Source organism: Cuculus canorus, chromosome 14 (genome assembly GCF_017976375.1).
Source record: "Cuculus canorus isolate bCucCan1 chromosome 14, bCucCan1.pri, whole genome shotgun sequence".
Lineage (NCBI taxonomy): Eukaryota > Metazoa > Chordata > Aves > Cuculiformes > Cuculidae > Cuculus > Cuculus canorus.
Window position 1 is genome coordinate 17,379,548 of NC_071414.1, and position 14,024 is coordinate 17,393,571.

Sequence of the window (14,024 nt, forward strand, 5' to 3'; positions counted from 1 at the left end):
TCCTCCTGCCAGCCCCCGCCTCCAGGAGGCTGTGATAAGGGAGCACAACCCATAGAAAATCCACCCCATGCTGAACTGCCTGACTTCAGGATCAATCTTTTGGTAACAGTTTCTCTTGCTGTGACTACATCAGTAAGCAGTGATAACAGCTCTTTTCTCCAGGGCCACGTTAAGCTGCTTTAGGGCAGACTTTTTTATGTCCGCTTTCTCATGCAGTTATGCACAGGCTTCGCGTCCAAAAAAAATCATCTGTCACTTCCAGTTCCTGCAACATTATTCTGACAAAAATCAGTCACTAAAAAAGTCCTTGATGTCAGAGGTTTCATCAAAGCAAAGTAATAAATACTGCAGCAGTCAGCTTGTCTTTAGAATCCTAGTGGTTTTGCCAGAAATCTCACTTACTTCTTCAACACTGCGTTGTCAAAAAAATTTTGTTTGTTGGAGATTCTCTTTCCTTCTACTACCTTTTTTTTTTCTCCTTGTCTCTCCTCTCCTTTTCCTTTTCTTCTCTTCCCAGTGAAATGAGGGGCAAATACAACTGAGACACTGTACCATCTTTATCACTCCACCATCTGCAAATGGTTTCACTCTTCTGACATTTACACATGCAACCTTATAAAAAAGACTTGACTCACTTGTGCTGTGAACTTCAAAGATGCACAGAGCTGTGTTGGATCAGTCTGTGCTGGTGGGGCAGATAATAAGAGGCTGTGTTTGATTTCTGTGAGAATCTGTCTCTGTGTCAAATGGGTAATGAGTGAGAAAACATTTCTTCCACTTACAGAGCCCAATCCTTCTTGAAAATGAAGGCAAAGAACAAATTAGAGGCCAAGTGAGACTCAGAAATCCTAGAACTAAGGAACTAATATTCTTTGCCATTCTGCAGAGGCCATGAAAGCTCTTGGCATCCCTGCAGATATTTCAATAGGATCTAATATTGTTCTTTTCTACTTCTAATAATTTCTCTGTGCCAGAAGTTTTATGAACTCCTGGAAGCAGGCTACCAAACTCAAGTCAACTCGGTAGGACCCATCTTTTCCCACATCGTATCTTCCTTTGGATGGTGCTGTGGACAGTCCAGACGTGAACTGGCAATGTTTGACCCTGCCTATACTTCTACAGCTCCATCTTCTTCATTCTAAATAGTTCTGCCACGCACTCACTCCTCCTAACTCCCATTAAAAACCAGTACGCTTCGGGGATGCTCAGGACCTTGCAGTCCCCTTGCTGGGTTTGACCTCCTTCACTGGAGTCCTTGGTTCAGCGCAAAACCCATGTACCTGACAGAAGGACAAACAGAAACAAGTCCTCTGCCTCCTTGTTGGAAGCACCTTTCTGAATGTTCCAATGATTCTTTCCTTCACATAAGCATTTTTCTATTTTCTATCTGCTAGAGGAGGTCACGACATTGTATTTTGCCCTGAGGAAATTTTAAACAAAGATAAAGCTATTTTTATTTTCATTTCCAGTTCCTCTGAATATCAAGGGGACGTGCATCAGCCTCTTTTCTTTTGAAATGACTTTTTAATGAAAACATGTTTTCCCCAACACTGAAGGCATGGCTTTCTGTTTGCTTGAACACTCTTGATTTTGTTTCAAGTAGTTTAGATGAAAATTACTTTTGTTCTCTGTTACTCTAGAGCTTCCATGTAGCAGTGCAGAACATTGCCTTGAAATGAAGAAATCAAATCTCAGATTTTAATCATTTTACAAAAAGCCTTACTTTTTTTCTCTGTCTCATTGCTCATATTTTCAAAAACAATTCTCAAACAGAAGAGAAAAAAAATCTTCAATATTGCCCTTTGGCTCTGTGCTCAAATTGAAGGTTTTTTAAATTCTCCTTGGCTGTTCACAAGCCCAGAGGATTTCTTTTTATTTGTTAAGCCTCTCTAGAAAGTGCAGCTTTTTCTCTAGGGACAAGTTCTAAAAGAAACAAATCAGAGAAGAGGAATTTTAGTAGTCAGTCCACTCTCTGGCTCCTTCCTTTGTCTCTCTCCTGTCAAGACACTTTGATTCTGCATCCCCCACATATCTCAGACTTTTGAGGCATTTATAAATTATAGAAGTATTTATTATTGTAGGGAAAATATGATCATTCACTGAACTCATCGTGAACTTTGCATGCATGTTCACTCCTTTTGTCCTGAGATTTTTTTCATGGCAAGCGACCCCCTCGTTTAAAGTTTGCAGGCTGACTGCTGAGGCCGAGAGCTTGGCGCGCGACTTCAGGTTCGTACTGGAGAACCCAGAAAAAAAGCAAAACTCTAAAATGCCCACTGCATCCCACTCTTCTCTAAACCATAGCTGAAGCTTTTCTTCAAGTTTGTCCAGTTTATCATATTGATACAGCAAGCATTATGTCAGTCTGTAAATCTCTGGAAAAAACCTACCCATCATCCCACACAGACTTAAGAGAACATTTTGTGAGATTTTCGGTTCCCAGCGTTGCTAAATTATACGGTTTTGAGCACAGGATGTGAAAATCTTTTGAATGCATTTAAACTGCAAGTCTGACTTTCTCCGGTAAATAGAGGGATCAACTGGTAGATATTTAACAGGGATCTTATTATTCCTCCACTCTTCCAATACTATTAAACAGGATAGCTCGATGCAGAAGAGTATTTTGGATAGCTGTGAGAAAGACTGGCAATCCTATTCTGTGGGATCCATTCTGCTGATGGTGGAAATACACGATAACGTCATGTTTCCTTTCATATTCTTCCTTGAAGCTGAAAAGAAGAACAAAGTTCTTCTCAGCGTGTGCTGTTCTGTTGCAGCAAAGACTCTTCTTGGATATAGACACCGAATTTGAACTCAGGCCCACAGAGAAGGACACTTAATCCTCAGAAACACCTACAGTAGCCCCCTTAAAGACTCCTCACTTACTATGTCTTGTGCTACATCTTCCATTAACGCTACCAGGGACCCATACTCTGCCTGATCACTAAATGATCTGTTCTCCACAAGGCCAGAAAATGAATGCATTTAATAAGGATTAACCCCTGCTGGCACTAGGGAGCAATAAATATCATAGCGCCAGCATTTGTAACGCTATAGTTATCATTGTGTCAGCATTTCTGTTATAAACCAGGGTTTGGGGTGGATTAGAACTCAGCCATAAAATTTTCTCCAGGCTGAAACTTGGCATAAAAAAGAAACATCAGTCTATGATTGTTTTTTTCTCCTCTTTCTTAAGCTTTTAAAAAAAAAAAAAAAATCTCTTCAGTCTATTTTAAGTTGTAAGAGGGAAGAATATGAGACTCTTCCCAAATTCTTTAAATCGGCATCCAGGCCTCTGGGAATGAAAAAAGACTCTGGCTGCGGCTGCATTTAGGGGTGAGTTTTCATTGGGGTATCAGAAGTTCAGGGATTAATGACGCTTTTTGGTACTTCTTGAAAGCCAAAAGCTTTGTCATATTATATGAAAGAGCTCAATTCTTTAGCAATGGGGCTTTAAAAATATTTCTTGCTCCCCTTTTTGGACAGAAAAAAAATGGATCATTTTAAACTAGCAGGACCTACAATGTACACCCGGTACCTTCACTAAAGCCCAGGTAAGTGGTTGCCCTCCACTCCTCTTTGTGCCAGGCTGCGGTGGCACAGGGGACAGACTGGGATAACTGATATCAGGTTTGTTTGAGACTTTATGTTGAGCTCAGACTGGAGGTTTTTAGCAGAATTAGTTCCCTCTCAGAAACCAGGTGCATGACTAAGGTGACCAAACGTGAAAAAAAGGTTTCCTAATGCTGCTGGTGTTGGAAGGCACGGAGGAAGAGTAGGCACAGCCCATTGCAAGGGGATGGCACGGGTGAGTCGGAGCCAGGTCGCAGCTGCAGGCATTCATCCCCCTGCTCCTTTCTTCCCACTGTACAACAGCACTGCACGAGTTTCACTATTTCTGGAAGAGCTGCTGTTTGGAGAAAAGCATGATTTACCCCGCAATGTACAAGCACAGACTATCAAAAGGGTCACCACTGTTTCGTGTAGGCAAAGAGTGGAGAACACGAATTAATTTGTTCTCCCAAAATAAGGTTTCCTTTCAGAAACAGGAGTGCTATTTTTGCTCTCGTGCAGTCTGAGGTATAATACTGAGTTCCAGTTTCTCTTAAGAGCTGAACTTCATCCTCCTACTAGGAGGGTTTTATTTTAGTTACCAAATATTTGAGGTTAAAGTGAATAGTTCATCTTTAATGGGATTATCTCTTTCAATGTTTGCTTTCATTACAGTTCGAATTGGTCTGAGCATGAGAATCTAACCTCACCAAAAGCATATTTTTGTAATTTGATACAAACTAAATTTAACCTTTGACTCTCATCTATAAAGACGTTACTCTTTTCCACTGAAAAGCAGAATGTTAGATTAAAGAACTGCCAGTTTCAATTTCCAGGTTGCTAACCTTCCTGTGATTGGGTCCTGAAATGTGGAAAGCTGTGTATTTAGTAAAGGTATTTAATATTAATAGCAACAGGCAAGATGGTCCTATACCTGCTGTTTATAATAGCTAGATGGATGTTCTCTACTGACTTCTTAAATAAAGACTAATTTCCTTGACCCACACTGTACAACACAGTAGAAATCTTTGGAGAGAGATATTTAAAATAAAATCTTTCCTTTGAGATACTTTAGCAGGTCATCACAGTTCTTTTGTTAAACAAACAATTTTTATCCAAACGCTTTGGAATATTAAGCCTGTGCTTAGGAAAAATAGATTCACATTCCGTCTCCTGAGAGCTGGTTTTAAATGTGATACCAAAAGAGAAAGATATTCTTTGTATTATTCTATATTTTCCCCAATAAATCATCAGAAAAATTGGAGAGGAGGGGTTGCTTTTTAGAAAAAAAAATATATTCTTGTTCTCTGTCTGAAGAATCCTTCTAAATACATGGAGTTTTTCTCCATGAAAGATGAAGTGTTGAAACCTTCACTGGAAAATCGTTTCAGATATTTGTCAGGAATTTAAGGGTATTTAAAAAAAAAAAAAAAAGGCAATTAGGGGCACATGAACAATTATTATTGCTTCAGTCTCCAATGGATAGATGGAAAGCGGATCGCCTGTCAAAGCTCTGGTGAAGTCAACAATATTCCTTCCTTGCATTGCTGCGGTAATGGAGTAAAGGGGGAAATGGCTCATTGCATGCGTCAGGACGTGAAGGGGAATGTGGGCACATATATTTATGTATTTAACCTCGGAAAAGCCACTATGAATTCTATAAAATCCTCCACTGGATACATTTCCTATGACTCTATTTTTGTCCAATTCGTAGGAAAGCCTTTGTGTTCATATACTTACTCAGGCTCTGTATGGAAGACTGGTTTAGATGACATAAAAATTATACTCTGTTAAATCTGGCTGTTCTGTACAGGAAAGCAAGCAAGAAAAGAAAAGAAATCCGCCTTATATTTCAGTTCTGCAGTCGTCAGAGAAGAATACTGCAGCTAAAATTCAAATTTCAGTTTGAACACATGCTGCATTAATAAATGGTCAGCTTAGAAGCATTTCCTGTTTATACGCTGTGTTAATAAGCATCCATCACCCATGGCACATATACGGGATACCAAATTCAAATGTCAAACAAAACGTAAGAGGTCACACATTTTCCTTTACTAACTAAAAGTGTAATTCATAAATATTATTGCTACCAAACTCTCCATCTACAGCACTTGTTTAGAAATATGCACATGTAATATAAATTGTGATTAAGTTAAATGGGTATATTATTTCCTGTTTTAAGGGTGAGCAGCAGCATGAATTATGTTTTACTCAATAGGCTTTTCAATAAAAACCTATAGCCTAACAAGCTGCTATCACACAGTTCAGCTGCGCAGACTAACATAAGAAGGGTCTTATGATGCACCACTGATATTTAAGCTCTTTCTGTCTGTTATTTCTGCCAATGCATAGAATAAACCTCACATTTCCTTAGCTCAGACCTCTTTCCACTTTCTGTTACAAAAATAGAGCCTATTTGATTGTGACGGTTTTTCTTCATGCAGAATAAATTAGACAAATGTAATCTGCTAACCTCAATCTTTGTATTTTTACTGACTTAAATGTAGGACTTAAGGAAATCTCTCTGTGAAAACAATAAACAGCTCCTGTATTTTGAGATTACTCATTTTAGTTTGTAGAAATCAAACACTCAAAGAACAAAAAACTCAGAGATTTTAGAAATGGCTTAAACGTTTTTTTTGAAAATGGGAATTGTGTTCGCAGTCGTATAGTCATTAGATTTTGTAGAATTTTCTGGCTAGCTTTTTGCTGTGTCCCTTTTTTGCTTAATATTGTATTTCCAGTTGATTTGAAGCATTTTAGGACCTCGTTCAGAATTCTCTGTGGTCATCTTAAAGACTGACAAAGCTGTAAGTAGACTGGACTTAAATGAGTTTGAAGTAAAAAAATTGAAACTCTGATGTTACAATTAATAATGCTATACTGACAAAAAGTTCTCCCTTTAGGCCCAATTAAAGATCGTTCTCACAAACATATACAACAAAAACATTAAAATTCAATTAAAAAAAAAAATACCATTCCCACTGCTGTTACATAAAAACTGCCAGAGTTATTCAGCATTCTGAGTTAAGCAATAGGAGCAAAGGCAGATTTTGCTTAAGAAATATCTTAGATTATACTTAAAGGGGTTTATTCCCACTGAGGAGCTGCATAGCACAAGATAAGCTCGTCTTGAAGAACTGAGTACAAAACATGGTTGCAAATACTGTCAAATCAAAGGCTTTCGAGGCAAATAAGAATGCCACACATTCCCAAGTTATCTACTCTTTTTTTTTTTTCAAGCTTTGGTAGAAAAGAGATTTTACCAACTCACTGGAGTCTGGTGTTCTTTTAAAAGCTTGTAAAATGGGAGTCTGAATATTTTGTTTTATTAGGAGGAACATAGTGCATAGCAAACGCAAAGAAGATTATAAAAAGGAAGGGGTGTTAAGTCCTTTAAGATATTCAGAAATGAAAATAAGTTCCATATTCTGAAAATCGCAGGAAAGCAGGCGCATAGGAGCACTGTGCATTAATATAATCGAGACTGTTTTACAGTAGTATAAAATCTTTGATGTGTCCCTGTTTATGAAGTGAAGGAGACACAAAGGCAGATACTATCAAAAAGGGAAAACAGCATTCCGTTTAAGTATTCCGCCAATAGAAAGAGCCTTATTCATTAAAATACTAAGACTAATTAATGACTAATTGTATTAATCTTACTTTCAGTAGTTTGGTCACTGAATTTCAGTAGCTGAACACATAATAAATTAAGTCACATTATTGTCATTGGTATATATAACTGAGTGATTTCCTTGAAAGCAGCCAAAAGACATAAAACAATTCCAAAATCTATGTTTATAAATCCCTGCACTGAACTTGCATTGCTGAGGGTTTATATTGCTTGTTTTTCACAACTGTTTAGATTTTCGGTATTCCTGAAAAATTCCCTGAAGGAATTCCCAGGAGAGAGTCTGTTTTTCCACCTTACCACGTGGTGGCCTGTATTGTCTGTCCATCTCCAGGGTGGAAAAAGAACTCCCAGGTGGTCCAAGGAGCAAAGCTTCAAAGGGAGAAGATGCTGGGCAGCAGCAGCAGCGAGGCGCTAGAGGTGATCTGGAGAAAAAAAAGACCTCCTGTGGGAGCAACCAAGCCTTTCTGGATCCCAAGGGGTCCCTGGAGCTTGTGAACAACAGCTCAGTCCATAAGGAAAAAAAAATGATGGATGTGGAGGAAGAGGAGGGTACCAACTACTCCTCTCTTGACTGGATGAAGTGTGGGAAAGTCCACAGGGAAAACCTCTCCCAGGATTTAATAGGGGAGCAGTGGGGGTGCAGTGCAGCCCCAGGTTAGGAACCCCTGCGTGTTCAAAGGAAAGATTTTTATGAGTACAGACAATGCCCTTACATGAGTGAAGATCAAACCCTTCCTAATCTTCTGTTGCAACAGACAAATGACTTAATAACTGTCTGCATGTTCTCCACATAAGCTTTATAAGAATAACTGACAAAGTTAGTGGAGTTGGCATCCTGAACTGTTGAGAAACAGAGACTGGGGTAAGTAAGAACACATTTTCTTTTCTCTCCAAGAGGCCAAACAGTTGGGGTTTTTCCCTTCCTCTCACAAGCAATACATTTTCTCGGGACATACCAATTTTCCTGAAGACAAATAGAAATAACGCAACATCGTGTCTTTCTGGTCCAAAAGTGCCTTATGCATGTTCCAGCTGATCCCAGATAGCTGGTGAATCTTCCACAAATCCGTCCCTTTTTTCTGTGCTCCTTGCTAAAATCCCTATTCATGCTCATACGAACTTTTGGTACAGTTAATGAAATCTCGTTCTCTTCTACACATTTAATGATTATGCACTGACATACAAGTAGACATCTATGTAACAGCAACAATTTATGCAAACTTGTGCAAAATCAACCAGTGCTGCCACCACAGACATTTACAGCACAGTGATGGTTTAACAACGCTCATTTTCCCTCCTTCTCAAGATCTTTTCTAATTAAAATTAAAACTCAGTAATTTTAATAGGTTGCAAAAGTGGTCTGTGCTGGTTTTGTTTCACATACACAATTGTTTAAAGCACCTCCCCACTGATGCTTTAAAAATATTTAACTGTAGGTTTCCCTATTCCTTGCATTTCCACCTGTGAAAAATCACAACTAAAAGGAGATAATCTCACCACTGATAAAGAAACATGAAATTTTAAAGTGCCTGAATCAAGGATTTGGGAAGGTTACAATACTTCAAATACGAACAATGGGTTCAGGAGCAAAGGAAGTTCTCTTAGGAGTCAAACACCAATTAAGCCAACAGTAATGTTTAACGTACACTTGTAATTTGCATTATTTTAAAAAAGAAAAAAAAACCCAACACACATTAGAAACTGTATATTACCCAGAGATAAACCAGATACCATAGCATCCAATACAACTGTTTTTTTGTATGGGTGCAACTAACAGTGATCTCTGCATCATTAGCCATCTCCCTCAAGGAAGACAGCAACACCACAATAAAAAGCAGATTTGTGCACCAAAGACCATGTGTGTGCTGAAAGGCGTAAGGTCCAGAGGACGGGGGTTATGCAGTGGACAAAAACTGTCTGGAAAGGGCTGTCCTTTTTGGATCCTTAGTATTCTGGGTTTGACCTCCAAAAACCAGAAATTAACATAAAAGTATAGTTCTTCCTTCAGGGCCTAAAATATACTAAATTGTAAATAATGAAGCGGCTCTATATATAGTGGTCATTGGCTGTTTAAATAATGCATTTGAAAGCAACCTTCAAAGAGGTGGAGCAAACCAGAACAGTCATGGACAGCAGTGGAAGTGACCCTATATCTCTGCAGGGCAGTGCGGCTCTGATGTGCTCCTCATTTAACCTTGAAAATTTTTCTTTTCATTACAGGCTGCTTAACTTTGTGCATCTTCTCTGGGTGTGCACCACGAAGAGTAGAACATGGGGAATTAGTTATAATTCACAGTCAGTGAACTCCTTTAGGACCCAAAACAAATAGATGAGCTGCTGAGCACAGCAATACTTCCATAATAAATACATATAGTGAAAAATATTACTTGCTCTATGTGAATAAGAATTTGGGTAGAATTATTTCTTACCAGGTCACCAGTGCTGCCCTCTATAGTGCTCAGACAAACCCCTCCAAAATCATATGAATTCATACCTTATTTTTTTTGTACAAGGTTTTCCATGGAGTGCATGCTACCTCTTCTTGCAGAGGCAGCTCAAAACATTGCACCACGTGAGAGAAACTACAATCTGCATGAACAAAGTTGATTCACCTGTTATTGTTCGGTACCTTTGTGGGAAAGCCAATCAATTAGTTAGAATTTTGGCTTTCGTAGGTACAGCTGGCTTGGAGTTCAGTAAACTGCTCTTGCAAGGAACAAAAGCTAAGCTGGAGAGAGGTCATTTCCAAAAAGGAGCAAGAATTATCCTTTTTCCAGCAACATTGCAGCTCCTCCACTGTGTCAGAGACAAATGATGAATTCTGATGGGACGAAGGCTGCGGGATGCAAATTTTACAGTAAAAGCCGAATGATATTTCTTCCTGTTTGTAACTGCAGAACTCCAGCTCAGCAGTGCACCAACTCCTGCCAAGCACTGAGCATGTGTACAGCAGAGAGCTAAATCTGCATTAAGCCCTTAGATGGTGAATGTAACACAACTGTCAGGTAACAAGAGAAATTTCATCCGCCCATGGTCAATTAAGCTAATTTAATTCCCAAGCAACTCACTGTATTATGTTCAGCCCTTTCCACCACTTGTTTTGTTCCACTGACATTCAATCACTTTTTTATCTCTGTTGCCAAAAGGCCACACCTGAGTTCTGATTTATGGAGCACAGTTGCAAGGGAAGAGCAGCTTGTGTGGCTGTTGATTATTACATTTCTATTTAGTGAGTAACAAGTTCAACCTGCACCAGTAACTCGGAGGGAAATTGGCAACTGAAACTTCAATCCTTCCACCTGTCCAATTGCATTCCCTGCTTTTCTTTGAAGTAGCAAGTTTTTCTTGTTGTCTGGGTGGACCTTCCGTGAGCTGCTGGCGTATCTCACAATATTTCTTTCAGACACCAACCGAGTGTTTTCACTTCTAGGCATTTTTAACAAGCCTGACATTTCTGGGAAGGCTCATTCCTCCTGCGCATGCATTGGTGCAGCGAGCCCACGATATCTTGGACATATTGTGTTCATCACTTGCACAGACAGTGTCTGCGTCTCTTAAGCAGAAGGTCTGACTATTGCTGAAGCACTGATCTCACTACACTTTTGTGATTGCTTTGATCGAATGGTGGGCGATGGACAGAGCTGAAATTTCAGGGTGGCCAGCGGCTTAACTGGCACAATAACCCAGATGGATTGCCAGACAGCTGGATATCAACTCCTAAAAAGCATCTCCAAATTACACTCAGGCAAAATTTCTAGAAGAAAAGGAAAAATATGTCCAGGGAAACCCAGATGTAGAAGTAGCTCTAAATTGGATGGGGTTTATATTGGTGGGGTGGGGGAGGCAGGGGGAATTAGTAGTTTTTTATTAGGAGAACACTGCTGTAAACCAACATGAGCTAGCAGTGGGCTTCATGAATAAATGTAGGCTTCTGGCCCCGTTCACAGAGATTCTGAGCACTAACAATTCATATTTAAGGCAAACAGAGCTTCAGATGTTCAGCTGTGTTAAAGTCATTGAAGTCTATTGTGTCCCTTGAACCCCGAGACAGAGCAGCCTTTTAACTGCAACTTCCCGTGGCTCATTTCCAGTACAGAAACATAAACATGTGAGGTCTGCGGACTCTCTATCTCCATTTAGACTCTGGGAACTTGATAAATGCAAAACATTTGCTTACCTTACGAGAAGAGGAAGTCATGCTCTCCATTGCAAAATTTTGATGGCAGAATGAAGGACTTGCTGCTGCAAACCAAGAAAAATAACATTAGAAAACTGCATTTTCAGACAGATTCTGTGGATTATTTTTTATGATTTCTGACTGTTTCGACTTGGCAAACAGGAGTCTAACAAAACAAGTGATGAAGGCTCCTGGCATGTGACTTCTCAAATATTTAGCAAGTATTTGTAAGCTTTATTAAGTCAAGATGACTCATCCATCTTGACTTGCTTACGTGTATGTTTCATGTATTATGCTACGTAGACCAATAGAAAGTGTTAGTCATTTGTTTTATTACTGCAGGGTTATATTTCAGCAAAACTATCTCGTTTAGATGCTGTTTATTTTCAGAACAGCTCGGGGCAGATTTTGTAGGTCTGCAAAGCCACCGGCCTCTCTAAGTTTTTTTCTTGGCAGAGGAGACCTAGAAATGTGAAGTAGAATCTCAGTTTTCAGTTTAAAATTAAAAGAATAAGTTGCTTTCCCTTTTCTTTGGGGACGGTGTTCTTGGAAATATAACTCTGGTAAAGGCAGAGCATTTACTTTTGCCGAAACTCTTCCACTGCTTTTTGCACAAGCCCAGGGCTTTTGTAGCCAGGAATAAAAAAAGAAGCCCATAACTGTAGGTTATTTTGATTTTGGGAAAGCTTCCATGTGAGGTAAAGTTCAGAGAAGGGACTGATAATGGCACACGTATTTATCACAGGGGATGTGGCATTTTAAGCCTTTTGTTAACTTCCAACTTGTCGCCCTTAAATGCATTTAAATAGTCTCTTCAGAGCTGGAGCAGCCCAAAAGACCCAGCGGCGACTGAGCTTGCACAGATCACCTTGCATACATGCTTGGGAAAATCAAGGCCAGGACAGAAATATGGGATTTCTCAGCCTATAATCATATCATAACTGTGTCATGTTATTGTGCAACCTTTGGAGCGGAGGTTTCGTTCAGCCCTGCTATGGCTGCACAAACTTACTACTTCCATAACTGATTAATGAGGTGACTCCTCTGCTTATCACAAGTGGAATGAGCGGTTTTTTGACCAGCAAAAAGGCTCAGCCAGCGGAGAAGATGGTGGCATGATCTGATGAGCTGTTTATCAGTCTGACAAAGGGATCGGATTGTGCTGGTGAAACGTTCTGAAGTCATACAAGCCACAAGGCAATAATTTGGGACACGAGTGTTTAACATATGACCTAGATCTAACTGAGGTTTGTTCACCTCGCCAGATATTAGTTTAAGCCAGTTCTGGAATTCCTGTCTGAAGCCAGAAAACCACACAGCTAGGCCTTATTTAGAAAAAAAATAATAAAATAAATAAATTCTGCTTTTTTTCTGTGGAAAATTGTTGTTCCAACTAAAAGAAATTCATGGGCAGTGCCTTTCTTCTGCTGAAAACTTTGTCTTTTCACTGGAAAAAGGAAAACTTGGGCACTAAAATGTATCTGCTGAAAAGTGCAAATTTTATGTATTAGCTCCTGCCAACAAGTTGCTCTTAATGGAAACTTTGTTTTCATCATATTTTGTGCAGAAAATTCCTGTCCAGTATTTTATCAGCTCCACACATCACTGATTTCCATTTGCAAAGCCTATGTTACATTTCTTCATTCGTGTCTCCATTGTATAAGCAGTTATTTTTATTATATTCTATTATTCTCACAGAACAACAGCACATCGTCGGGTAAGAGAGTAAGGGGAAATGAACTGCTTTCAGTGGACATGTCTTTTAAATCAGTGAAGGGGAACAGATGGAATGACATTTGAGAGGTTCTTGAACTGAGAAGTATTTCAGTGGTAAATACATACATATGTATGTATATAAACTTGTAGATATGAACACATGCGTAGGCACAGATGTGCATACACACACAAACAGCATGCACATGCTGCAAGGTAAATAAACGCAGATGGAAACAGATTTATGTTTCGTAGCCAAATGCATTTAACAGTATCCAAATGAACCCTGAGAACAACATAGGAGTGGTTTGTATCTGCAATAGCCATCTACCTCCTCTATTCTGGACCTCATAGGTTTTTGGCTGATGTCTCAGGGTGCTTTAATGCTGCCAATCGTGCAGTAAATCTGCTGGGTCATATTACTCGACATATCATACCATTCACGGTATAAATAAGCCATCAGCGAACACCAAATACCAATACAGATGATTTGTAAAAAAAGAAAAAAAGACAATAATAAGCAGGACCGCCCTATCTTCTTACAGCCGCGTGAGTGAAAAATGAGTTATAATGCAGAACACCTGCACTTCATAAAGTAAGTCATGGAAAGCAGTTATGGCTCAGAAAAGCTGGCTTGTGAGTGTAACATATCGCCGCATCCAGCATCCAGGAACATAAAGCGCAACAATCAAACCCAAAAGAGCTCAGACTGGACACTGCTTTTGCCCAGGTGTTTTTTCTGATGACAAAGAAGCGGTAACATAGTTTGGCGCTTAAGGTCTTTAGGGGAAATCTTACCATAAGGAATTTCCCAACTCAGTCTGGCAGATGGTGCTGACACAGAGTGAAGAGTTGCCCATTTTGAAGGGCCTAGGGAAGACAGAAAGGATGGGTGCTGCTTTTCGCTTCACTCAGGTCAATCATTCCTGCACCAAACTCAACAACACA

General features: G+C 39.5%; 1 long non-coding RNA gene across 1 annotated transcript; it reads right to left on the reverse strand.

Moving 5' to 3' along the window:
- Positions 1–1,497: 1,497 nt before the first annotated feature.
- Positions 1,498–11,546, reverse strand: LOC128853586 (uncharacterized). Its single transcript, XR_008452187.1, has 3 exons — positions 11,364–11,546; positions 7,484–7,608; positions 1,498–1,669 (listed from the first exon to the last, which is right to left on the reverse strand). It is a non-coding gene; the product is annotated as an uncharacterized LOC128853586 (long non-coding RNA).
- Between the last annotated feature and the right edge of the window lie 2,478 nt (positions 11,547–14,024).